General features: G+C 37.2%; 1 protein-coding gene across 1 annotated transcript in view; it reads left to right on the top strand.

Moving 5' to 3' along the window:
• ADGRL3 (adhesion G protein-coupled receptor L3) overlaps positions 1-25,230 on the top strand; it is a 436,049-nt gene that overhangs the window by 2,966 nt on the left and 407,853 nt on the right. The window contains exon 3 of the mRNA XM_088138611.1: positions 1,835-1,900. The gene's annotated coding sequence lies outside the window, so the exon portion shown is untranslated. The remainder of the gene's footprint in view (positions 1-1,834; positions 1,901-25,230) is intronic.

The following is a 25,230-nucleotide window of genomic DNA, read 5'->3' on the forward strand; positions in this document are numbered from 1 at the left end:
TCTTGCCTTAGGCACAAATCCAGCTGGGTGACCTTGGGCCAGTCACTCTCCCTCAGCCCTAGGAAGCAGGCAAGGGCAAACCATTTCTGAAAAATCTTGCCAAGAAAACTGCAGGGACTTGTCCAGGCAGTTGCCAGGAGTCAACACTGACTTGAAGGCACAATAAATAAAAATAAATGCAGTTCTTGGATCCAGAGTGAGATTTAGAAAAACAGAGCTCCATTTATCCATAATTTTGCATGAGGAAGACCCCAACCACTTTAACCTTTTTGTTTTTCAGGAGAGTGGAACAAAGATTTATGAGAATTGCCATTCATAAATGTCAAGGCAGTGCTGCAGAAATTGCTGCAGGAAGCCTCAGAAACACAGCGAAACAGCGCGGCTGCTTCATTTCACTTTTAGAATTGGAGAAAGAGGGAACCCTGCTTTGTTTATATCTGTTTTGATGGGATTTGAATAAATCAGCTTCTAATTAAATCACTCCATCAGAACTTTTTCCAGCCTTGCTTTGCGTTCAGGATTAAAGGCATGAGCCTCTGAATGCCAGCAATTGGGGAACAATTTGTGTATTCTGAAAAGCCTAGCTAGATGATGGGGAAGTCATACCTATCCAGCCTCATGTAGCATGTTAATAGTAACATGGAATGTCAAAGGACCAGAATATATTTGGGCTGAGATTGCTTCTTTCTCATCAAATACTTCCTGGCTAGATCAAAATGGCCCCAATATTTATATTTTTAATCTGGAGTTATTATTCTGGAATATTTCCCAGATATCATTTATACTGTGGGTTAAAAGATTAACACTTCTGAATTTGTTTTTTGTTTTTGTGATAGTGGCACATTTAAACAGACATCTTACAAAATATTTAATTTAGTCCCCATGATTGAATTTGACACAGTCAGAAACCTGTTGAGATCCACAATTAAGCTATGAAACCGCCATTAAAAAAAGAGAAAAAGAACTGTTTGGGGACAGCAAAGAAGATGAAACAAAGGGAAGTTGCATTCTACAGTATTTGCCTTGTACGCTCCAGCAGTCCTACAATACTGCAAGATGTTCTGCATGTCTTCTGTTTCTTAATCCTAGAGGCATATGTAGCATGTACTAGACTGTTCTGTTCTTGCCTTCCTTTACTAAAGTTTCTTGGAAGATACAAATATCTACAGCTTGACTGCTTTCTCAGAGACAAGGGTTATCTGGAGGCAAAAGGACAATTTTGCAGATCATTTCACCCATCCCATTTGATGATATGGTTGGTCAGACTCATCTTAGATATTAACTTGCATGCTATTTTGCAGATAAGAGGTGATTAGAGATGCCCAGAACAGATAGGTGAACATGTTTTGTTTTCTTTTTTTAGTTTACCATTGGCCTCCTGTATAACTTTGGAACAGGTACATTTTGCTGATTTGTCTGTTGTGTGGAATAAGTAATTTTTGTTGTTGTTGTTGTTACAACTTTTCAGTTAATGGTCTCAGTTCCAGCAAATATTCATGTGCAATTGGTAGATTTGGTTCAGTTATTTTTTGCATCATTGCAATCTAACCATTCAGTTGGTGAGCCTGGTTTCTTTGACTCATTCTGAGTTTTATGTGGAAAGTAATATATTTCATAATTATTCCTATTATGGTATATACAAGGCTCTAAGAAGAAGAATTCTGAGATACAATTGCTGCGTAAAGCTTTAACAGTGACTCCTGATACTGCAGATAAGCAGTGTGAGTACACTGGGAATAGTTCTCTCAAGGATGAAGGCTTGTCTATAATTGTGAGAATTTATTGGAGTCCATTGTATGTAAGCATAACTTCTTCTTTTCTCTTTTCCTTTCAGAAATGCTGAATATGATAGTCTGCAGAAAAGATACATGGATTTCGAGCAGCTGAAGAACAAAGACAGGTAATTACATTATCTATTATAGCTGGACTTAACTACATACAGGACTGCAAAATATTTTGGAATAGCATAAATTTAATCAAATCATACTATAAATTGAGAATGTATAGGTTTTATTCTGAGGATCTGTTCTACCCATAACTCTTCTAATGCACTTTTCTTAGGAAGAGGGAGAGGTGTGGACACATATGAGGTTCATAAACTATAGCATATGGATAAGATAGAATGGTGGATTTGGGTGTATTAGATATACATTATTGTACTTGACTCCTATTGTTTGAGATTGGAGATTGCATTTCATAACCTAAGTAGCACACGCACTCATTAAAGAGAGAGGAATTCTGATGGCCTTCTTGTTTTAAAGTCCAGTTTTTGGACAAGTATAAATGTTTCAGTATAGCCATGTGGCTTCTCAGCAATGCTTCCACCCAATGAATTTGGAGAAATACTACAAAAGGCCACAGAATCAATAGTGTTGGCCATCCTGCTCAGCCCAAGCAACCTGACCAATAATTGGTTGAACATGCCCAATGATGGGGAGTTCACATCGCCTTTGGCGAATTAATTTGACTATTGAATATAAGGACATTTATATAATGTCCATGAATATAGGGACTATTGAATATAAGGACATTTTTTCTCATATTCACACAGAATCTGTCTTCTAGATTTTGCACTTTGAGGTGATAGAAAGCAGGTCTTTATCCTCTTCCATGTGACAGACTCTCAGGCACTTGAAGAGAGCTTTCAATTTCTACTTCCCAACCACATTTTCTCAAGGCCAAATGTACATGGCTCCTTCAATCCCTTTTCTGCACTTCTCCGAGATTCTGAGTCTTTCTTAAAATATTGTGCCCAGAACTGGACACAATACTTGAGATGAGGTCTGACCAGAAAAGAGTAAAGTGAAACAATTAACTTTCTGTGATTTCATGCATACAATTACTAAGCCAGATATCTCCAACTTGTGCCTATGTTTTTTTTTTCCTAAATGAAAAACTCTACATTTGTCCCTGTTTTTTTTTTTTTAAGGTCACTTCTATAATCTTTCACAATTTTTTTGAATTTTATTTCTGTTTTCTAAAGATTTTTCTACCTAATTTTGTATCATCTAAAAATTTCAGAAGTGATTTTTCCATCTCTTTATTCAAATAATTAATGAAAACTTTTGAAGAATACTGAACCTTGGATACCTCAGTCTAAGGAGAAACTCTATAAATACACATTCAGGTCAACTCTAGATCCACCTAATAAACATGCCATCTAGCCCATATCTAACTAACATGCTAATAAAATATCATATAATTCTTAGTTAAATGCTTTGTTGAAGTCAAGATTTACAATGTCCAGAGCATCTCTCTAAAGTACCAATGAAATTATCTCAGAAAAAAGGAAAATTAGTCAAGATTTATTCTTGACAAATCCATGTTGACTTCTAGTAATTACTGTGTGAGGTACCTTAGGTTTGCCTTTTTGAAGAGATTTGTGTTGTGGAGCAACATATTTCTTTTTGTTGTATTTTTCAGGCAACAAAATTTGTGCATATAACTTGCTAAAGCAGATAGTGTCTGTGGTTACTTGCAGTTTTGGTGCAGGAGAGCTGGAGAAGGTAGAGAGGTTTGCTTATCAGCATGGCTCACCAAAGCTTGGGGCAAGCCATACCATAGGAGGTGGGCAGCCCTTCCACCTGCAATAGAGAGGAAGTGAGCTGTGTATCTTCTGCACCTCTTGATAGATGTGTTGGTGAGCAGTTCAAAGGACACATGGTTTGGGAGGGGCTATTAGAGAAGCTGTGAGGGGCTGTGAAGCAAAGCAATGTGAAGCAACATAGTCATTTCACTTCGTTCTTGGAAGCAAGATGGATATTTTGCTTCACAAAGCACCGCTGAGGATGTGCTTCCCTCAGACCTTCATTGCACCTACTTGTTAACATTTTCTATATTTATCCTATAGATTTCACAGCAGTATTTCATGATCTATTATACAAAGTGTGTCTGTGTCCTGGCTGATTGGATTGCATTTCTCCATCACCTGTTTTCTTTTTGATTCCAGTGTTGTCCATCTAATGGTATCTAGGTGTAGAATCTATGTTCGTGTTCTTTGAAGCTGTCCTGTTTCAGGTTTCAGACTCATGCTTTCTCAGTTGCCAGATGAAAATAGCAATTTACTCAAGGCTGAGTAGATAACAGCAGACAAGGAAAAGAAGTAAATCAAAACAGAGTCTCTGGGAAAGAAAGCTTGCCTGGGTAGTTTTGCTTTCAATAGGGATGCGCAGAAGAGGTCAAATCCAGTCAGAAGTCAGGTTTGTCAGTCAGTCCAAAGGTCAGGGTTTCAGGAATCATGAACAGAATCACAGAAACAACATGCCAAAGCAGGAGATCAGACAGTTGTTTCCAACAGAGGAAGATGGGTCAGGGCTGCCTCTTAAATCAGGCTGCAGCCAGCTATCTTTAATTAAGACAGTCACTCCCATGCTTGGCAAGGAGCCTCACTTAGCATCTTTGTTCTGCTCTCTACTCACTGAGTCCCAGGGCTTGGAGGCCATGCCTCATCATCTGACTGCTCTCTTCTGATGGTGCCTCTGTTTGAGCAGCCTCAGGTGATTCCTGGCTTGGTGTCTCTTGAGGCTGACAACCCCACAGGTTCAGCTGGAGCAGCTTCTTAAGAGTCAGAGTCTGAGTTCTGAGCCATGACAGAAGCAGAGATTGGCAATAAACAAAGAATTTTCAATACAAAACTCATTAACTTCTCTCTTATATTAATGCACTTATCTATTCCAGATCTTCCTGTAATTCCAAGTTCCTCTATTTTTCCAGTTTTTACATTCCAATTATCCATTATCTCTTTCTTGACGCTGCATTTAGACCTCTTGTAATTTGCTATGTAATTCCTCCTGTTCATCTGAATAGAAGTTCATATTCTGGTTTAATTTTGATATCCATTAATTCTGTTATCTTTTTATTGATTTATTGCTGAGCATTATTCTCTTTGGGTATCATTGCCTCATATTCTTTGATATGATCTCATGCCCTGAACAGTGTATCATGTAATCATCAGAGCTGAAGTGACCCAGTCTGTCTACCTAAATTCTCTTAATCCTAAAACATCCAGTTTATCACAATTCATTTCTGTTTTTTCCCTTGTTCATACTTCTCACTTTCCACATTCCAATTGTATGTTTTCTCATAAACTGAACTCTTCTTTTTGGTATTCATTCCACCACTGACCAGGCTTCCTTGCAAATTGGGTGTGGCCATTTCTGAATCAACTTGTGAGGATTCTACACTCTTCCTCAGTAATGAGGAGTATCATCTGACCTGGGCTGGTCTCATCATCTGGCAGCCAAATTGAGTTTTAAGTATTTTGCAGTAAGAACCATAAAACAAAAGCTGAATCAATTTCTTGTGCTGGGTCACTTTATCTGTATTAGGAAATATAGACAGCAAACTAACCTGAGGATTCATTATCAAATAGTGTCATGTGATTTTTCCTAATTTCTTCAAAAGCTTTCAGTCAAAAGCCCTGACTAATTGAGCATTGCCAACAAATGCGTACCAATTTATTTACATTTCCACTCATGCAGTCTACAAGAGTTGCAATTTATATACAGGTAATCCCCAGTTTAAGAATGAGTTCTGTTCCCAAGGTCTGTCCTTAAGTCGAATTTGTATGTAAGCCGGAGCAGTATTATTGTATAATACCGTATAAGTAGTATTGTGTAATGAACTCGAACCATTGTGTATTTAACTCGAATCATTGTGTATTTAACCCACATTTTGTTACAATAGGCTCCGTTCTGAACTATGGGTTGTCTGTAACCTGGCATTCTTAACTTGGGGACGACCTGTAGTGTAATCTCAACAGAGCTCTGTCCTTCCTCTAGTTTCTATTCTCTGTAACCTCCTCAGAGGAATTGTCAGTCGCTAATTATCATCAGAACTATTTGCCAGTAATTTACGTAGCTAGCTTTTGAACTGTTATCTCCTAGCAAGATCCAAACAATCTGCACCAGATTTAGTCTACTAGTGTTAGATTCACACGAATCAATTTTCATGGAAATAAAATCAAAAGCATTACTTTTATGAGTAGTAGAATATTCAGAAAATGAATAGTGGGATACCATGGACTAGTGCTTGGCTTTACAACATCTTATCGAAAATATGTATCAATCCCTAGAGGAGCTCTGTATGTGGCATTGATTGACTTCAAAAGAGCTTTTGACTCTTTCTAGAGAACAGCTGAAGAACAAATTGGAGATTGCTGCTGGCACTTATTAAAATGTTGCATGATAACGTCTCTGTTCAAATCAGGTTGACAACCAAGGTCAACTCTCTGCTGTGGTGCCTACTTCCAAGGGTGTTAAACGAGGCTATATTTTAGTCCTTTGCTCTTCAATTTTTATATCAATGATATGGTGGAAAAATTCAGATATCTAGAAAATCACCTGCCATTTAGCCATTATCTCAATTTCACCCCTTGGACTGAGGAGATCATTAAGATCAATTGCCTCCTACTGCATGGATAATGATCTGTTTATTAACTATCAAAAAACAACAACAAAAAGTATTTTTAAAGAGACTTCCTAGTTTTAAATATGAATAGCAAATTAATGGGAATGTTATTGAACAGGTTGAGACCTTTAAATATCTTAGAATTGTTTTCCAGGCTACGGGCACATGGAGGGCCAAAATTCAGATTAAAAGAGGGGGTAAAAAGGATGATAATCAACATTTTAAAGTAAAAAGTCAACATCTTAAAGTTTTTTTTGAGCCAAAGGAGGTAGATTAAAAATGTTTGAGGCCAAAGTAATAGCACAGATATCTTACGGTTTTCAAGTATCTGCTTAGAAGGACATAGGGTTGTTAGATGCTGTTTAATTAAACATATTTCTGGTTCTGCAATATTTCCCAAACCCAGGCGTTCAAACCGAGGCTTGAATGGCATCAATGAAAACTCAAATGTACAAAACGTATGTTAGCCCTTGGCTTAATAATCGAAGCCATTTGGTGGTTCTGATTCTCCAAGATAAATACCGGTCTTCTTGGTGGAAATCACTTATCTGTGGCCCAAGGTATTGTGACCTTTCACCTAATACACCAAACTCAGTGGGTTTTGAATAGGCCAAATCATTCTTCAAGCAAGTCTCCAAAGTGATTTCACGGAGACTATACCTTCTTTTAGCGAGACCAGAAAAAACGGTTGTACTTGCCCATTATGTGCTTAATATTGCATCCAAAAATACTAGAACAGCTTTTACGGTGGCCTGCTGTAGGGCCCTTCCATCTGCTCGTTTAGAGGGCAGGCTTTGAAACATTCAGGAAGAACAGCATTTCTGTCCATGTGGTGAATGGAAAATCAGAACTATGCTGCACTGCATCTTTTATAGATCAAATCAAATTTTATCATAGTCATAGATCAGTAGAACAGTCATTTAAAAAGCATATAGAAAGGTTCTAAAGAGTGAAATTCTAAAGTCATAAAAATCTAGAAGGATCTATCTAGCTATCTCCAATTACAATGCAATAGTTGGACAGGGTTGAGGGTGACTCCTTCAGTCTATTAGCTGATCAGGAGGTAGAGATTTCAGGTAGTATGGCCAGGTTCTTTATATTGGTGGTAATGGAACATAATCAGTTGCTTCATTATTTTACTTTTAAGTTGCTCGCGCCTATGACTGTAATAAACTAAACTTTTAAAAAAACAACCTTTAAAATGATGGAGTGTAAACTTTTCAGTAAATATTGCATACGAGGGCTCACCTTTGTCCTCATAATAATATTAGTCATTCATACTCATACCAAGTATATCTCTCCTCCTATTTTTAAGAGTTGCAATGGACTTGACAGTTGCCATTTGGCATTTGTGATGTTCTGGTTGGAACTAAGAAACATATTAAGCTATTTTTGCACTTGGACACATCTGATGAGGCTAAACTTTTCATTTCCCAACCGGATACACTATATGAAAAGTGAAGATGCTGAAGGTTTAAACTGATAGAAACCTACAAATTTATATTTAAATTGCAGTTGAAATAGAACAAGAATATACACGATTCATGTATAATCCAATCCTCAGGTTCTGAAGGATCTTAGATCTATATGCAAAGTTCTGAAGTTTATTGAGTGCTGTGATTAGAAGAAATGCAAACACTTCTTGTGCCATGAGCAAGGAAGGAGTTCAATAAATCTTCAATTTGCTTGACATTTGGTTTGGAAATACTGCCTCCCATGCTCCTAGCCTAAGAGGTGCTTAAGACCTGTTTCATGGTACTCATTCCACATCATTCTCAGTTGTTTATTAGGTTTACATTTACCAGTTTTAAGTATCCTTTTAGTATTAGTGGCCCAAGTTTTATTCAGTTCCTATCTGCTTAAAGTCTGTCGTATTGAAATTGTGTGTCTTCTTTGTAGCTCTTTCCTTCTGAGATAATTTACATGGTAAAGTTCATTTCCAACTGGGATAATTCATATTTTATTCATCTTCAATACTATGTCTATCATTTGGCCCGAAATGGAAATAATAAATTCTCAAACCTATCAAATAACTATATGTTATTATAATCTAATTCCATTCTCTTGTTTTCATACTTAATAATTAGGTAGTAGATGTTTATATTTCAAGAGTTTTATAACTACATTAAGTTTAATGCAATAGTTAATATTTCTGAAAATATATAACTTTCTTATATTCTCTTAGTGCTTATGATGGTGTTTTGTATTGTACACATTTATATGGAGACACTGAAAATACTGAAACACTCATAAATGGTACAGAATTTCTGTGGTTTCTTGGAAAAGATTAATGAAAGTTTAGCTGCAGAATCTTCAAAGTTATTTACAGTGCTGAGGATCAATCATGCAAATTACTTTTTATAAAACTACTTTAACTGTAATGCAATTGATAGTTGTCACTTTTGTCTGTTAAATCTGTGCAATCACATTGGCATGACGGCTAGGAGGTGTAACTAATGCAGGGCTCTCAAACCTTGCCTGCAATGTGACCCTCAAGACCCCAAGTGATTTTCTTCAGCCTGGAACAGTATTGTGTAGGAGCTGCGGAGGCTTTTCAGCCAGGCCAGGGCCCTGAGCATCATGAAGATATGAAGGCTGGGCCACTGGAAGCTCTCCAGAAAAAGAACTGGCCTCAAGCTTTGGCCTGTCCCAGCTGATCTCCCAACAACAGCAGGACCTGGATGGATGGGCTAAGCAGGCAGTGCCCCAGGACTTTCCAACTGAGCATGTCACCCTCCAGGAACCCCTGCCACTCTCACAATCTGTGGCTGGCTCTGTTTCTGGCAGTGCTGGCCTATCCAGGTAGAGACAGCAGGGAAGGGAAGTTTGGCCAGGGAAAATGGGCTGAGAGGCTGTGGCTGTGGCTCCCTAAGAGAGGGAAGGAGGAAGCAAACAAGGAGGAGAGGTTCAGAAGTAGCCACTGTACTGTGCAGTGCTCTCTGCCAAGCAAAGAATGGGAAAGTCGGTGAGTGAGCAACCAAGCAAATTCCCTCTGTTAGGCAAAGAAAAAGAAGGAAGGAGTCTGCCAACCAAGGAAAGAGAATGGAAAGAAAGTAGATGAGAAAAACACTGAAGGAATGAAAGATCTTTCTTGTTAGAAAACAAAAGAAAAAAACCCGTGTTTGGATATCTCTTAGTGGGATGGATTTCCTATATTATATCATTCTAGATATGATCTGATACTGCATATTGATTCAGTAACAAATATTGATGTTCTGCTTCATGAAAAATGGTGCCGGCTAAGTGGCCGAAATGAACGACTATTTTGCAGCTTTGTTTCGTAAATAGCTCTGTTTCACAGTAAACTTTTCTTAGATTTATTTAATAAACGTATGTTTAATGCCAACTGTGAAACTCTTCTATTTCTTCCTTCTTGACTAACTTCTGCACTGATGTATGAATAGGCTTCAGTGTTGCTGCCTTCAGGCTAATGAACTAAGCTTCAGGCAGCACTTGTGACTTTGAGACCCCTGCTTTTAATGGAAACACATGTGACTATCCTATGCTTTTAGGGATCCAACTTTGGCTGTTGATACCATAGAAATATAAGCTGCAATTGAATCATCGTAGATACAGCAACAATAGTTTCTTATAGAGTTAAAAACAGTAGATCTGTCATTTCTAGCACGAAGCCTGTAAGGCCGTGCAAAGCTTCAAAGGAGTCCTTTGCTTCAATGATCCTTCAAACAAAGAACTCCTTAGATGCTGCTTCTAAGAAGCCTCCTTGCTTCTGAAGAGCAAAGTGACTGGCTGAGTTGCTTCACTGTTGCATGCCTAGAAGCCAGAAGAGGGTTTGGCTCATAGATAGAGTACTGGAAGAAGCATTTGCACATGCTCAGAAACCTCTCTTCTGGCTGTTACAGACATGCCAGAGAAGGATGTTGGAGCAATGCAGAATGCCTTGGTGAGGTCACGGCCTTTTGCTTTCATGATTGGATGGGATTGTCTTAGCTTACTACTTCGTGTGCCCGTTGGGAGTCAAGCACTGAATTCAGGACAGTCCAGGAATTTCTCCATATTATGTGTGTTATAGTTAAGAACTATACGCTTCTTAGACTCGCGTTTTTCCAAGGTATATCTGAAGAGTCAGAAATTCAATCTGGGATATTCTGCAGGCAAAGCAGAAGTTCTACCCAGTGAGCTGAAGCACTTTCCTCTATCTTGTGGACATGGTGGGAATTTTATAGAGTAGCAATGGAATCTATGGGAGATTTCTTTTGTAATATGGTTGGGGAGAAATTTATATATACACTTAGACTTTTGGAGCTTCCGTAATTTTTGCACTGTTGTTTAACTCCGTTTTTAATCAGCTAAGATCACACTTACTTACTAACATTATTTGGAAAATGACCTAATCATTTAAGACGTTGATGGTGAACAACAGAGCAAGTGATGATGATGATGATGTAACAAAATTATAATAGCATCCATTGCATACCCAAGATGAATAGCCACAATTAATTTGGATGAGGCATCATGGAAAAGTACTCTTTTAACCACCTTGTGAAATGCAAGGAGGGAGGAGGCAGATATTCATCTGGGGGAAGTGTGTTTCAAAGCATGGAGGCTAGTACTGAGAAGACCTGCCACCAGCCCACACTCCATGTACTTTCCCCAAGGAGGGACCCAGCAGACCCTCTTGAGATGTTTCACCTGGATGGGCAGATTTAATTTTGGCAAGACAGTCCCTGATGGATCCCATTGCTATAGATTTTTACAAGTGTTAACCATCAAGCCCCACATAGCTGGGGAAGATCAAGATACAAGAAAAACACAGATCCAGGTAAGTTATATTTAATGCTAGTCTTTGTTGGAAACTGTAATAGAAAATCCTACAGTGTTCTCTGACTGTGTGTGGTGGGGGTGGGGGTGGGAGAAGTCTTTATCAGCCCTTTCTAGAAGCATGCTCTAATAAGTTCTACTCAGTCCAGTTCGGTCTTTTCTGTTCCATGTGATCGTCCATGCTAGAAATGGCTGGTTTCAAATGGCTTCTGACACAGCTGGCACTGAGCATTAGTGGCTGGTATTTTGCTAGGTGATACACTCCCTCTCTTGCTCTCTTGTTGCTGGCTGCCAAATTCTTCCTCCCATGCATGATGTCTCCTACTTTCTACTTTCAGTACAACTTCCTGATTCTTACCTACCTCTTACACACTACTAACCCCCAAAGGAAAATCTTACAGTAACATTCCTATTGGCTAATACCTGACATAACTAACAACTGGTCTGGGTGCCATTTTTAAATATAGAGGTAGTCCTCATTTAGTGACTGCCTTGTTTAGTAATCATTCGCCGTTACAACAGTGATGAAAAAGTAACTTTGTGACCAATCCTCACATTTACGACCTTCGCAAGCAAAGGAAAGTGAAGTAAGATCATAAGCAGAGTTATTGTTTCACTTAGTGACTGCTTCACTTAACGACCAAGTTACCAGCCCCAATTGTGTTCACTAAATGAGGACTACTTGTAATATTCTTGGACCTGCATGGATTCTCTTACAATTGCAAATTTTATTTTTGCTTGGACATTTATTTTTTAAAAAGTGCTTGATAGCATTCAAAAACAGATCTGTCATTTTCAGGCCTCTGATGACTGAATATTCTGGGCAGGATTCAGGGGTTGAAATCCAAAGCTGTTCAGTTCCTAATTATCTATTACCAATAACATGCTGGAAAACAACTCAACTGATGAATGCAAATTAATTTGAAAGAGCTGCTTTTAGTCAGTCAAAAGGCAAGTCAAGGAATTGCTAGCTGCCTTAAAAAGAAAGAGAGAAAAAAACCCACAGTTGATTTTAGATCAGATAAAAATGAAAGAAGAATTAAAGAAATTCCCAAAAAAGAAAATTATTTCACAACATATAAAACTTTTAAATGGCAGCTGTCTTTGTTGACATTAAAAGAAATAGAAGTAATAATGAATTATGCAAAACAAAAGAATTTTGAATTTGCAGATAAGCCAGGGAAATGTTTGGCTTATAAATGGAGGAAAGAAAAAGAGGGGAAAAAATGATATTAAAATTACAAGATGGAAATACTATAATAACAGATAATCTAAAGATCCAAAAAATATTTCATCAATATTACGACTAAAGGAGAAGAAATTCCCCTGGCAAAGGTTGATGAATATTTAAAGAAACAAAATTTACCAAAAATCACAAGAAAAACAGAAACAATGAATGGACCCATTATAATAAGGGAAGTTTGTGAAACTATGAAACAGGTCAAAATAGGGAAAGCACCTATACCAGAAGGTTTACCAGCCTCTTATAAAAATTTTGAACATGAATTATTATAACTGTTGCAAAACATGATGAATTTTATTTTACAGATTGAAAAGATACCAGATAGTTGGATGGAGGCTAATGTATGTAGCATTAATACCTGAAGAAGGTCAAGTCTTGACTTCACAAAAAAATTATTGCCCAATATCATTACTGAATAATGATTATAAGTTATTCACAATAATTTTAATTGAGAGAATGAAGATGGTTTTACAGGACTTTATTCATGAAGATCAGTGTGGGTTTTTACCTAAAAGACAACTGAGGGACAATATTAGAAATGTATCAGATATTTTGAAATACTTCGAACAACATAATGAAAAGCAAGCAGCATACACACACATGCTACATGCCACTTCATCACTCAGAAGAAAAAAACACATGCTTGCTGTGATTTTTCTTGATGCAGAAAAGGCTTTTGACAATTTGAACTGGACTGTTTTGTTTAAAATTTTGGAAGATATGGCCTTTGGCAGGAATTTTATTAAATGGGTAAAATTGATTTATACCTCACAAAAGGTGCAGATAATTGTGAATGGGGAATTAACAAACCCTATGAGATACAGAAAGGGACTTGACAAGAATGCCCCTTGTCACCATTGCTATTTATTTTAGCTTTGGAAGCACTGGACAGAGATATAAGACAAGGTCAAAGAATTGCTGAAGTCAAGATTAAAAGAGAAACTTATAAATTACAGGCATTTGCAGATGACCTGGTGATAATTTTGGAAGACCCTCTGGAAGGAATAGAAATATTAATGTAAAAACTAAAGGATTTTGGGGTGTTAGCTGGTTTTAAAATTAACAAATGAAAGACAAAGATTTCCAAAATTATATGAAAATGGAAAAACAAATGCAATTGGTAGAAAAAACTGGTTTTAAAATTGAGAAAAAAGTGAAATACTTGGGTATCACTATGACTAACATGAATTGTATGTTATACCAGAATGATTATGTTAAGACATGGAATGAAATCAAGAAGGTTGATTAAGATGGGAGAATTACAATTGTCATTGTTGGGGAAAATTTCTGTGATAAAAATAAATGTATTGCCAAGTATGATGTTTTTGTTTGATACAATACCTGTTATGACAACTGATGTACCATTTAAAAAAAGGGAGAAAGATCTATCCAAGTTTGTATAGCAAGGGGGAAAAAAACAAGAGTTAAATATAAAATACTTCAAGATGCAAAGGAACGAGGAGGATTGGGACTGCCTGATTTGAAACTGTATTTTGCAGCCTGCTGCTTAGTCTGGATGAAAGAGTGGTTTTTGCTGAGAAATAAGAGAATTTTAGAATTAGAAGAGGACAAGCTGATGTTCGGATGGCATGGTTTTCTGTGGCCTGATAAGGTTAATGTAGATTTTAAGAACCATTATATTAGAAGTGCCATATTGAGAACATGGAACAGCTATAAATTCAGACTGTGCCCAAAAATGCCTTTATGGGTCTCAGCACAAGAAGCATTTTACAGAAAAGAAACAGTAGGTAAAGAAAAATGGTCAACTTATTGAAAGTTGTTCAACAGGAACATGGAGAATATAAGATGAAATCAAGAGAGCAATTGGCTGCAGAGGGATTTAGTTTTCAGTGGTTTTCATATGCACAGTTAAGAGACAGATTTAAGGTAGATAATAGGGCATTTGGAATTGAGCAGCAGAAGACAGAAGTTGAATTACAGTATGTACAAATGATGGAAATGTAATTGCTAAAATATATAAAGTTTTATCGAAATTTGAAATGGAAGAAGAACCAGTGAAAGACTGTATGATAAAATGGACTAAGAACTTTGGACACAATATACTGATGGAAAGTGGGAAAATAAGCAGTTAAAAGGATTGAAATTTATATTATGTTATAACCTAAAAGAGAATTTTTATAAAATGATGTACCATTAGTATATGACTCCAGAAAAATTGCCTAGAATGTATAAAGGTACTTCAAATTTATGTTAGAAATGTGGACAACATGAAGGGTCATTTTATCATGCCTGGTGGACTTATAAAAAAGCCAGGAATTTCTGGGTTCAAATGCATATAATGATACAAAGAATTTTAAAGATCAACATTCAACAGAAACCAGAACTTTTCTTGCTGGGTTTAATGGACAGTCAATTAGAAAAGAGCCATGGCAGATTATTTTTCGAGACTACTATATGCGCAAAAATGGAAAGACTCTGAAATACCCACAACAGAAAAACGGTTGATGAAGATGACAGAACTAGCAGAGATGGCAAAATTAACTTGCTTGATTAGAGAAAGATAAACAGCTATGTTTATCAGTGACTGGAAAACCCTTATGGACTTTTTGCTGGGAAAAAAAGAAAAGAAAAGTGAACTTGCAATTTATGGGTTTGAAGATTAGAAAGTGTAGAATATGGAAAGCAAGGAAATTATGATGTAACTTTAGAGAAAGAGGATAAAATACAAATGCACTTATGACCGCTGTCAAAAAGATTGGAAACCGCTTCTTCATAATCCTCTTCTCTTCTCTTCTCTTCTCTTCTCTTCTCTTCTCTTCTCTTCTCTTCTCTTCTCTTCTCTTCTCTTCTCTTCTCTTTCTTATTCACTATTTTTCCTTATTTTCTTTGTTTCTTTTCTAACATTTATATAGTTTTTATCTTGTTAAAAATTATTCAATAAAAGTTTTATTAAAAAAAAAAGAGAAATTGCTAGCTGCCTTGAGTATTTTTTGGAGGAAAGCTTTGCAATGCCACACCTAAACTGGACTTATCTAAGACATGAGAGACTCGGGTATCATCACAATAAAATTTTCTACAGTACAAAAGAAAACATTAATTTATGAGCGGCTGAATATCATACAGTCTCGGCAGAAAACAAAAAAACTGCTATGGGAGAGATACCCCACTTAGGAGGAAAGGGAAGAAAAATTTGAGAAAAGCTGTGCAGCTATGATACAAAACTCTCTAGATCTTAATAAATTGCATTCCTCCTGCAGTCAATGCCTCTACTCCACCTTCATTTCTCTAAAAGTAAATAATAAATCACCAGGAACCTAGACAAGAGTGACAGGACTGGCATTATTCCCAGTTTTGCTAGTGCCCCCAATTTTTCAGTATGGATATAACAATAATCTGATTATCTGTATGCATTGATGTGAAGAAATTCAGAAAAAAATCCCATACTAAAAAGTAACATTTCAGTTAAAAACATTATAAACTGTTATCGTTTCTTTTACTTTATATTTTAGGAAAGACATCCTAATGCCCAATCACAGCTGCACCAAAATTTTGATTTCTGAATTATGTTTCATGAAACAGTAATCATTTCCAGCAGGGAAAGTTTTTAAAAAAATGAATTGTGAACTTCCTTCTCCAGATGGTATGCATATCCATTATTGCTTGTAGTATTTAGTCATTGGCTAAAAACATTGAAAAACAGAAACAAGCCTTTTTTACAAAACAAAACTGATGGAAAAGATACATGTTTGCCCCCAGAACTCAGCTACTAAAAAGGCTATGGAAGGATTCCTTTTTTTTTTTTTTTTTAAATGAAAACTAGGAGTCAGGGAATTACGGCATCATCGAAAAGGCAACTGTCTCTCCTGTTCCCCCAAGGATGGGCCCATGCATAGTTTGCTGGCAATATTAGAGGCTTCTGGCATGTTCAGATATACCAGGCATGTTAACTTCTTTGCACATGGCTGGGTGAATTGCAGAAGCCATCTGTTTCTCTAGGAGTTTGGCAGAATCGGCATCTATGTCATTTTCTAGTTAAGAGGAGATTCTCCCTTAGTTAAACATTTTGTTGTTTGGGGGATTGGCTCAGTTTGCATGAACTCTGAAAGATTGCTACCCATGCTTGAAACAAGAAATTTTAAATGCTAAAATCTAAAGCCTCTGGGCAAGTAAAGAAATACAGAATCGTGCTTTGAGGGTTACCATATAATTTGGGGTGTTCTGAGCCTGGAAACTACTGAGCTAGGAAAAATCATATTCAAAGTCCTCAATTTGGAACAAAACATCTGTATTCCAAGCATTTTGTATCATGGTTAGGACAACATGAGCCTGTTCTGTTGACCTAACCACAAATTCTTGTTCTGAGTGCATATTTTGATTTTTCTGAATGAAGTAGTTCGTTTATTGCTTTCTCACTCATGATTGGCTTGAGTCTTTATTTTTTTAAAAAAAGAATCTCCAGCACTGACAAACAAGAGAGCTGGAAATGGTCCTATCCATGCTGCTTTGGCTAGGTTTCATGGGGTGAGAATTAGGCCTGGTGGGAGTAAGATACAATATTGGCAGTTACAATTCTGGACTGAGAAGAATAATTTTGCATTCTGCTGACCTCTTTTTTTGCTATGAGGAAGTTAGAGAAGAAATTTTGCACTTGCTTTGTGTGGTTTTCTTTGGCAGGTTGACAGTTTGAAATTCAAAGGGGGTGTTCTTGGAGGGCAGTTAATGGCTTGGGCTGATTTTTGAGAGCTGTGGCAGACCAGCCAGGTTGATGATGAAGATGAGGAGGAGGAGGAGGGGGATCATTCATTAAACTTGCATGCTGCCCAATTCTCAGCAATTCTGGGCAGTTCACAACAATCAAACAAAGAAATTACAATAAAATCAATAAAAAATAAAGGTAAAAGATGGCAGGCGTGATGAAGCGAGGGTCTCCTTCTCCCTAGCCAAAGGTCTGGATGAAGTCAGGTCTTCTCAGCTCTTCCAAACAAAAACAGAGTGGGGGCCATCCAGGTCTTGGGGGGGGGGACCTCATCCCAGAGGGCAGGTGCTGCTACAGAGAAGTAAGAGTATATGCATATCTATTAGGACTACATCTTTCTCAAGCTGGTAGACAGAAATACGTATTTTGCTTGCTCACTTGTTTCCTGTGAAGCTCATCTTGGACCATGTTGGCTTGAATGCAGTTGGTTATTGCTATTACTTCTTGCCAAACTAAGCCAAGTTCAAAATCCAAAAACTGTGCAGGGTACTCGTATCCATTAGAAGAAGATTCTCTCAAGCCACTGGCCAGAGAAAATGGGAGTTTTCTTGTTGCTTTGGACTGCCTTGAAATGAAACCAGCTGGAATCAAGATGGCTGCTGGCCTCCAGAAAGCACGTTTTTTCCTCTGTTCCCACTGTCTCTGTTTCTTATGGGAATTTTAAAAGTGCTTTTGATTTTTAAAAACTCCCTCTGAGCCTGGGCTTCTCGAATTCTGTGGTGCTGTGCCACCTAAAATAAATAAATGAATTTATGTGGCAGTGAAGTTATCAGTCTCTGTTTTGACAGGGAAGAAAAAGTCTTGGCAGATTTCTGTGGAGAACATAGGAGTTTAATGAGAACCCCGTGGCAGGGCCACGGGCGTCTGCAGCAGTCAGCTGGCTGAAGCTACCACAGTGGCACATCTTTGTATCCGATGCCCTGGCAGGAATGGTTCTGCCATCTTTTGCATTAGGATACACAGCCGTGTTTTCTGGATTTGCCAAGAGATCCCACCATTGCTTCCAACATCTGCCATCCTTTTCTGAAATGGCCGTTCCCTCACACTCAACTAAGGTCTGCAGAAGGAGAAAGCCCCAAACAGTGTGTTAGGCACAGATGCAGTCTTCACAGCCACAGCCACTCCATTAACAAACTACATCAATATTTTAATATTTCTCTAGTTAACACAATCTACACCTGCAGCCTTACTATTTTGCAACATTCCCATAGCATTTATTGACTACCTTTTCATTGTTTTTTTTTCTTGGATGCTAACATTTATAGCCTTTGACTCTATTCCCCTGTCGATGTCTAAAATACTATTTCCCTCACTTGAATTTCATCTCCAATCGTTTCATCATTTTTTAATAAAAAAAACAACTTCATTCATCTATTACATCCTCCCCCTTTCTCTCACCTTCCCTCATGTACCAGATAATTATTTTTTTCTTTCATTTCATTAGTTAATTCAGGCTTTCTATCACTTACTCCTACTTCCCAAGTCATAATCTTCTATACGGTATGGTCAATGTCAGATGGGCCCGTCGATGACCTCCACTGTCCATCATAGGTTTTGCCAATCAAGGTTTTCCCATAATGTTTTTAGTAAAATAGAAAAAGTCTAAGTTAGGTTACTGGTCTTAGTTGTACCCCTACTATTTGCAGCGTTCCTTGCTAATGGTATGGACAGTACCAGTGAGTCTTGTTACATATTGGCTAGTATGTCACAAGTGTAACCAAAGCCTGGTTTTACCCCAGGCATGCTCATGCTATTCTACACAAGCTGGTATTTCTAATCTAAAAACTACCTTGCGAGCTGTTGCTGACATTCCACGAACTAGGAGACCAGGGATATGCAGTATACTGACACGTTCTCAGAATGTCTCTCAGTATTACACACACACACACACACACACAGTTTTTAAAGAAAGTGTTTCCTAAAACCTTTTTTAAAAGTGAATAAAAAACACCATTAGAGATATTAATAGAGACTAGAAAATGTACTGTATGTGATTGGGAGAGAGAGTTGCTTATTTCTTTTATTTCCTAGCATCGCTATTCTATATTTCTTCCATGTATGCTTTCTGGCTGACGGGGATAAAAGCAGATCGAGCAGAGGCATTCTGATCAGATAAATGGAGAGAGGGGAAAAAATAATCCTAGAACTTGTATTATTTTTGGGTGAAACTCATAGCTTCCTATAGCTGCTTTGCAGTAAAACGAAGACACTCCTAGGATAATACTAGGCTAGGGTGGTATAAACACTGCAGGTTTTAATAGTACGTAGTAAAGAGTATTTCAAATCATTATTTAATATCTTGGCTTCTGCATTATTTATTTCTTTTTTGTTGTTTTATTTCTATAACGTGCCCATAACTCAGTTCTTTGGATGGCTTACAGTCAAATGCAATAATAAAGGACAGTATAAAGCGATACAAAACCAGGTAGAGAAAGCATGCAGAGCATGGCTTCTGGATTTCTTTTCCAGCACCCTCTAGCAGCAGTGGCCATAGCAAGCATGTGTTTTTTTCTTCCGAGTGATGAAGTGACATGTAGCATGTGTGTGTGTGTGTACATGCACTTTCTCCCCATGGGCTACAGTATATTCACATGTGTTGCCTTTGTGTCTGTGAAGGTCTAATCACAGAGTGTTACCTCTGTTTGTGTATATGTTTGTGTAGGGATCTAATTAGGGTATGTGCATATGTGTTTGCCTGGGTCTGTGTGTGAGAGAGAGAATGTCTAAGCAGGGTTGATGCCTACATGTTCTGTGTTTCCTCTCTCCCCTAATCTTGTGTTTTGTATGTGTGCACCGGGAAGCATAAGTGTGGGCCACCTGCTCTCTGCTCTAGATTACATGACTAGGAGGGAGGAGGAAGCGGAGCTTAGAATGGAGTGGTTGGCAGCAGGCTAATCACTGTCCAGTTGCCTCTCCTGTAGGGATGCTAGGGGAAAAGAAATTCCTAATTTTTTTCTTAATCAGTCTCTGGCCAAAATCCAGTCCATTTTTAGACTTGATCTTTCTTTTGCTGGCCACATCAAATTTAGGCGCATTCTGTTTTGGATGGGTTATCCTGCTGATGAACAGACAGAGAGAGTTCTGAGAACCTTAATGCAATCACTTTCCAACATTCTGTTGAGTTAGAAGAAATAAAAATTAGCAGATCTAGAATACAGTTGGAATCTAAAACTAAAACAACTAAAGAGTTGTTCGTTCAATCACAGGCCATCACACATTGAGACACAACAGATCCAGAAGCCAACTTTGTCTTTTCAACTGCTCTGACAGTACTATTACAGAATAGAAGAATATTACCCACATATCATTGGTTCATTTTCTCATGACATTATGGGTATTCTGTTGTCAGAATATTGTCTGTGGTCAGAATATTCTGTTGATATTTGTCAGACATGCCCCACTACTTAGTAAACTAGTCTGTCTAGTAAAGCAGTCTTCTTTATCCAAAAGAATAAATAGACTTAAAGTCGCTGAGAGTCGGGTGGCATATAAATGTAATAAATTGTTGGTTGCACAGTCATCCAGATGTTTAGACTGGATTTGGCATTTTTATCCACCTATCGAGTTCTTTCCAAGGATCTGGGATAGGCAGATGTTGTTGTTTGATGGTGTTAAAGGTATTGTCGCAGGATATAAGCTGTTTTTTTATTATTATTATTATTATTATTATTATTATTATTATTTTATAATAATATTGTATCATTATGTTACATCAGAAAGGGAATATCCAACATCACTTGGGGTACATTTCAACTCCCCAAGATATTCATGGAATGTTCAGGTTGCCCTCCTGCAAAAAATTTGTAAAGGCAATTGGGTTGCAAAATTGTTGAGCTAGAATTCATTAGAAGATTTAATTCTGTTATCCATGGATTAAATAGAGACAAAGGTTTGCTTATCAGTGTAGCAAGGTCTGTATTGTATTCAATACTGTTTGTCAATGGGTAATTATTAATATAGGTAGTCCTCATGTAATGACCACAATTGGGACCAGCAAGTCAGTTGTTAAATGAAGCGGTTACTTCAAAATCAAACATCATGATTTTATAATCATATTTCAGCTTTCCTTTGCTTTACGGACCTGTGAAGGTCATAAATGTAAGCACTGATTGCAAAGTTACTTTTTCATCACCATTGTAACTGTGAATGGTCGCTAAATGAGGCAGTTGCTAAATGAGGACTACCTGTACAGTTCACTGTTCACTATTCCCAACTTCCTTTATGACTATATTTATTCCTCACATAAGATTAGGCACCATATATCTGATGAAGTGGATTATTGCTGTGAAAGCTTATACTAGACTTATTTATTTATTTATTTATTTATTTATTTATTTATTTAATGTATATGATTTCTATGGCTGCCATATCACACAAGTAACACAAGTAACTGGCATATGAGGATTAAAAACTTACACACATAACCCTCCATGACATATAACTGCTGGCATCCAAGGATAAACAATAACCCCACAATAATCTTTCTCATTTTTTATATTTAAAAGATGAAAAATATATGTAGTAATTAAGACTAGATGAAATCAATGCACCATGTACAAAACAAGAAAAGAATACCTACTATATATTTTTTTCTTTTTTCCATCTTGCAATCTAATTCACGTTTACCATGATTTACAACAAATAAAATATTTTAGGGCATATATAGTGATATATATATAGGGCAAATATATAGGATATATAGGGCAAATAGTGATCAAAAGAGTTTTTTAGGAAAGTATATTTGAATTATTTATTTGATTTATATCCTGCTTTTATTGTATATAACTCAAGGTGGCATACAGAATGTTCCCGCATCCTATTTTTCCCACCTCAACAACCCTGTGAAGTGGGTTGGAGAGAGGAACTGGTCCAAAGTTACCTAGCTGTTTTTCATGCCTAAGAGAGGATTAGAACTCACACTCTTCCAGTTTCTAGTCCAGCATCTTAACTACTACACCAAACTGGCTCTGAATTATTAGGCATTGGATTTGATAGGCACATTGAAGACTAACACTGCAGTACATTATCTTATTTCTAGTAAAACAGATTTTTCAGCTGCAGTTCATGGAAACTTATGCCTTTTTATCAAATTGGTTAGTCAGAAAAGGTGCTACCAGGACTGTCTGTCCTGTTTTTACCATTTGAAAGGAAGAAGAATTTCAAACTATTTGGTCTTATTTTCTTGAATTTTGTAGGTGATATACATTCTTTAAAACAGGCTTGTTTTAAATTATGCTTAAAGTTTTTATCTTGTAAATGTAAACCATAACAAACTCAATATCTGTATTTTTATCCTGTTATTTTTGAGGGATGAATTATATGCAGAAAGAAAAAAAATGAAAATAGAACATGATGAAATTTGGAGAAGCATTACCCTCTAAGGTGGGAATCATCCCTGCCAAATTTTGGACTGATAGGTTGAGTTGGTTTTGTGCAAAGGATGGCAGTAGTTAATTAATTCCTGAACATAAAGTAGCTGATTCTGATATTGAGTCAGAAGTACAAGGAATTAGCTTATTGTATTTTTCCATAAATAATCTTGCTGATAGGCTAAGTCAGCTAGCCAAGAGAGCCAAACGTGCTCACTTAATCACTCAAGTCAAGGGGCTAGACAAAATGAGGTGTCTGTCTGCCTGTCTGTCAAAATGAGGTGAAGCTTTATTTTGAGTGGCACAATCAAAGTAATGTGAGTTAAATGTAGTTATGGTAATACACAAGTAAGACGATACCTAAGAATATTTTTTTTCTTCCCGTGGATCAAAAGAACCATCTTTACTGTTTTTTATGTCTTGATTATCCTAAAATGGAGGAGAGAGAAGAATTTCAATCAACACCCCAATCAGATGTGCATAGAAAGCCTCAGAGAAGAAACTATTTGTCACAGAAAATCACCTGCATCTTCTCTAATGCACACTTGTTGCACTGTTTTTGTCACGTTCAAGGGAACATCTATAAGAAAGATGATGAATGTGTCTGAAGTCTTTTGGAGATTTCTTAGGGATTTCTTGGAAACAAATCCTAGCATAGCAATTCAAGACAGAAAGTGAGACACACAGATCTCTCTGCCATGCATGTCCTGGAGGAAATAAGGTTACTTGAGTTTCTGGTCATCCAATTTCCCTTTCTATAAATAGCATACCACTGCCAACTTCAGTGGAGGAAATTAGCAATTACATCCATAGATCACTGAGTACTCTAGCTGATCATGATGATGCTGTATGAGAACACCTATGCGTAGATCAAATGTGCAGCCGTTGGAGGTCTTTATGCTCTGATCCCCATACTAAAAGGAAACTAAATAGTTATATATTTAACTTCCTATTACTTAATTTTTCTACTGACTCCATAGAACGGGCACTTTCAAAACATGAATTCCATCCTCTAACCTGAGGGAATAATCCTATATCCATCCTACTTTATTCTGATGGCACCATCGTTCTCACCTATAGACTCAGACCAATCTTCAACAGAGCCTCCAGGTTCTACCAACATATTGACATGATGAAAAATTAGAAATTAAATGAAAGTGGTTTCATTTGTTAAGCAGCATGCCAACTGCCACCAAAACTGGAAAATTTCATACTGAACAGATTAAAGTATTTAAATATTTAGGAATATATTTCCTATCTACTTCTGCTTTGAAGCAACAGACTTGAAAAAAACTATAGCCTTTGCCCAGAAGGCTTCAGAGCTTTAGTTAGATTTTCTGGTTGTAATACGTTTGTTCTTTCAGCAGTCAAATTATTTTGGGTTAAGGTACTGAGTCTCCTTCTATATGACTTTAGACTTAAAACAATATAGAAGCAACACAGTCAACTTTTATTATTATGAAGGTCTAATTATTTTTCAGCTAATCTCTCCATTTCTCACTGGAAGGTTAGCAAAGCTTAATGTCTTATTCTCCAGTGGGTTGGAAGGGAGGTCTAACAATATTCCGTAGATGAAATACTTCTGGCTGTATTTGGATGAGGCCACTGGGACAATTCTGCAGGTCTTCTTGTATTGCCCCACATACCATACTTGGCAATACAAGTTAATATTTTCCATCCTTGCCAAATGCAAATTGGCCTGAAACTGAAATCTACTGAGATTTTTCTGAAAGTTACCAAATTCTGATCAATTTAATTGCTTGTAGAAGATGCTGGATTTGAATTATCCTCAGATTGGATGGTCTGACACCAGCATTTAATGTTTGTCACTAACTTCTGTCCTCCTAATATGTTAATTTCTTATTTTATTGGCTTATACTATATAATTACTTTCTTTCTGATCTTCAGCTGTAAATCAAATAAATATGTCTGGATAGGAGTGCAGAAAGGAGAGAGGAATATGCAGGCAATTTCTGTGAATGCCAGGCTCCCCACTTGTAATTATGTTTTATCATTTTGGGAGAGAAGTTGGTAATATTAGAACGGGGAGGCTGGTACACATTTTCTTTTTCTGCTGAGATGCTGGATGTGTAGGTCCCATGGACCCCACTACTGAGGACATAATAGACTTGGGGGTAGTCTCAAGCAGTTGTCACAAATTTGGAGTGGGCAACTTGTTATTTACTCTGATACTCCTTGCAGAATTTATAGAATGCGGCCTTCTTGGGAGCAACCCTAACTGATCTGGTATTATTTGGCTTGTTCTTTATAAACGTTCTACATTTACTAGTCATAATTTATCATTGCTAAGGTCATACTTGACCTTAACAATGTGAGAAGCCCTGTAATAATAGGCCTTCTTAAATTCAGTGGCTATATTGCAATCTGTTAATGCTTAGGCCCAGAGGAATATACCCAGATGGTTGGAAAAGTACCAGCTTTATCTGAATAAGCTCACCAGAGATCCCGCAGGAATACTGTGCTTCTAGCCAACTAATAGGAAAAGGATCTCTCTGTTGTTGTTGTTTTTTTTCCCCAGCTTTTGAAATGGTGGTTTTTCCCTAGACTTCCGTTAATTGTTAGTCTTGGATTTTAACAGGAAAACACACACAAAAAATACACATAATATGTGCCCAAGACATATTCCATACATTTTCAAGTGAGGTGGATCATCATTATCCTTAAAAGGGGGGGGGGGGCATGCTCAAGTC

This window comes from Python bivittatus, unplaced genomic scaffold (genome assembly GCF_059951505.1).
Source record: "Python bivittatus isolate LINGU-HERP-01145 unplaced genomic scaffold, Pbiv_v1 ctg000270_np1212, whole genome shotgun sequence".
Lineage (NCBI taxonomy): Eukaryota > Metazoa > Chordata > Lepidosauria > Squamata > Pythonidae > Python > Python bivittatus.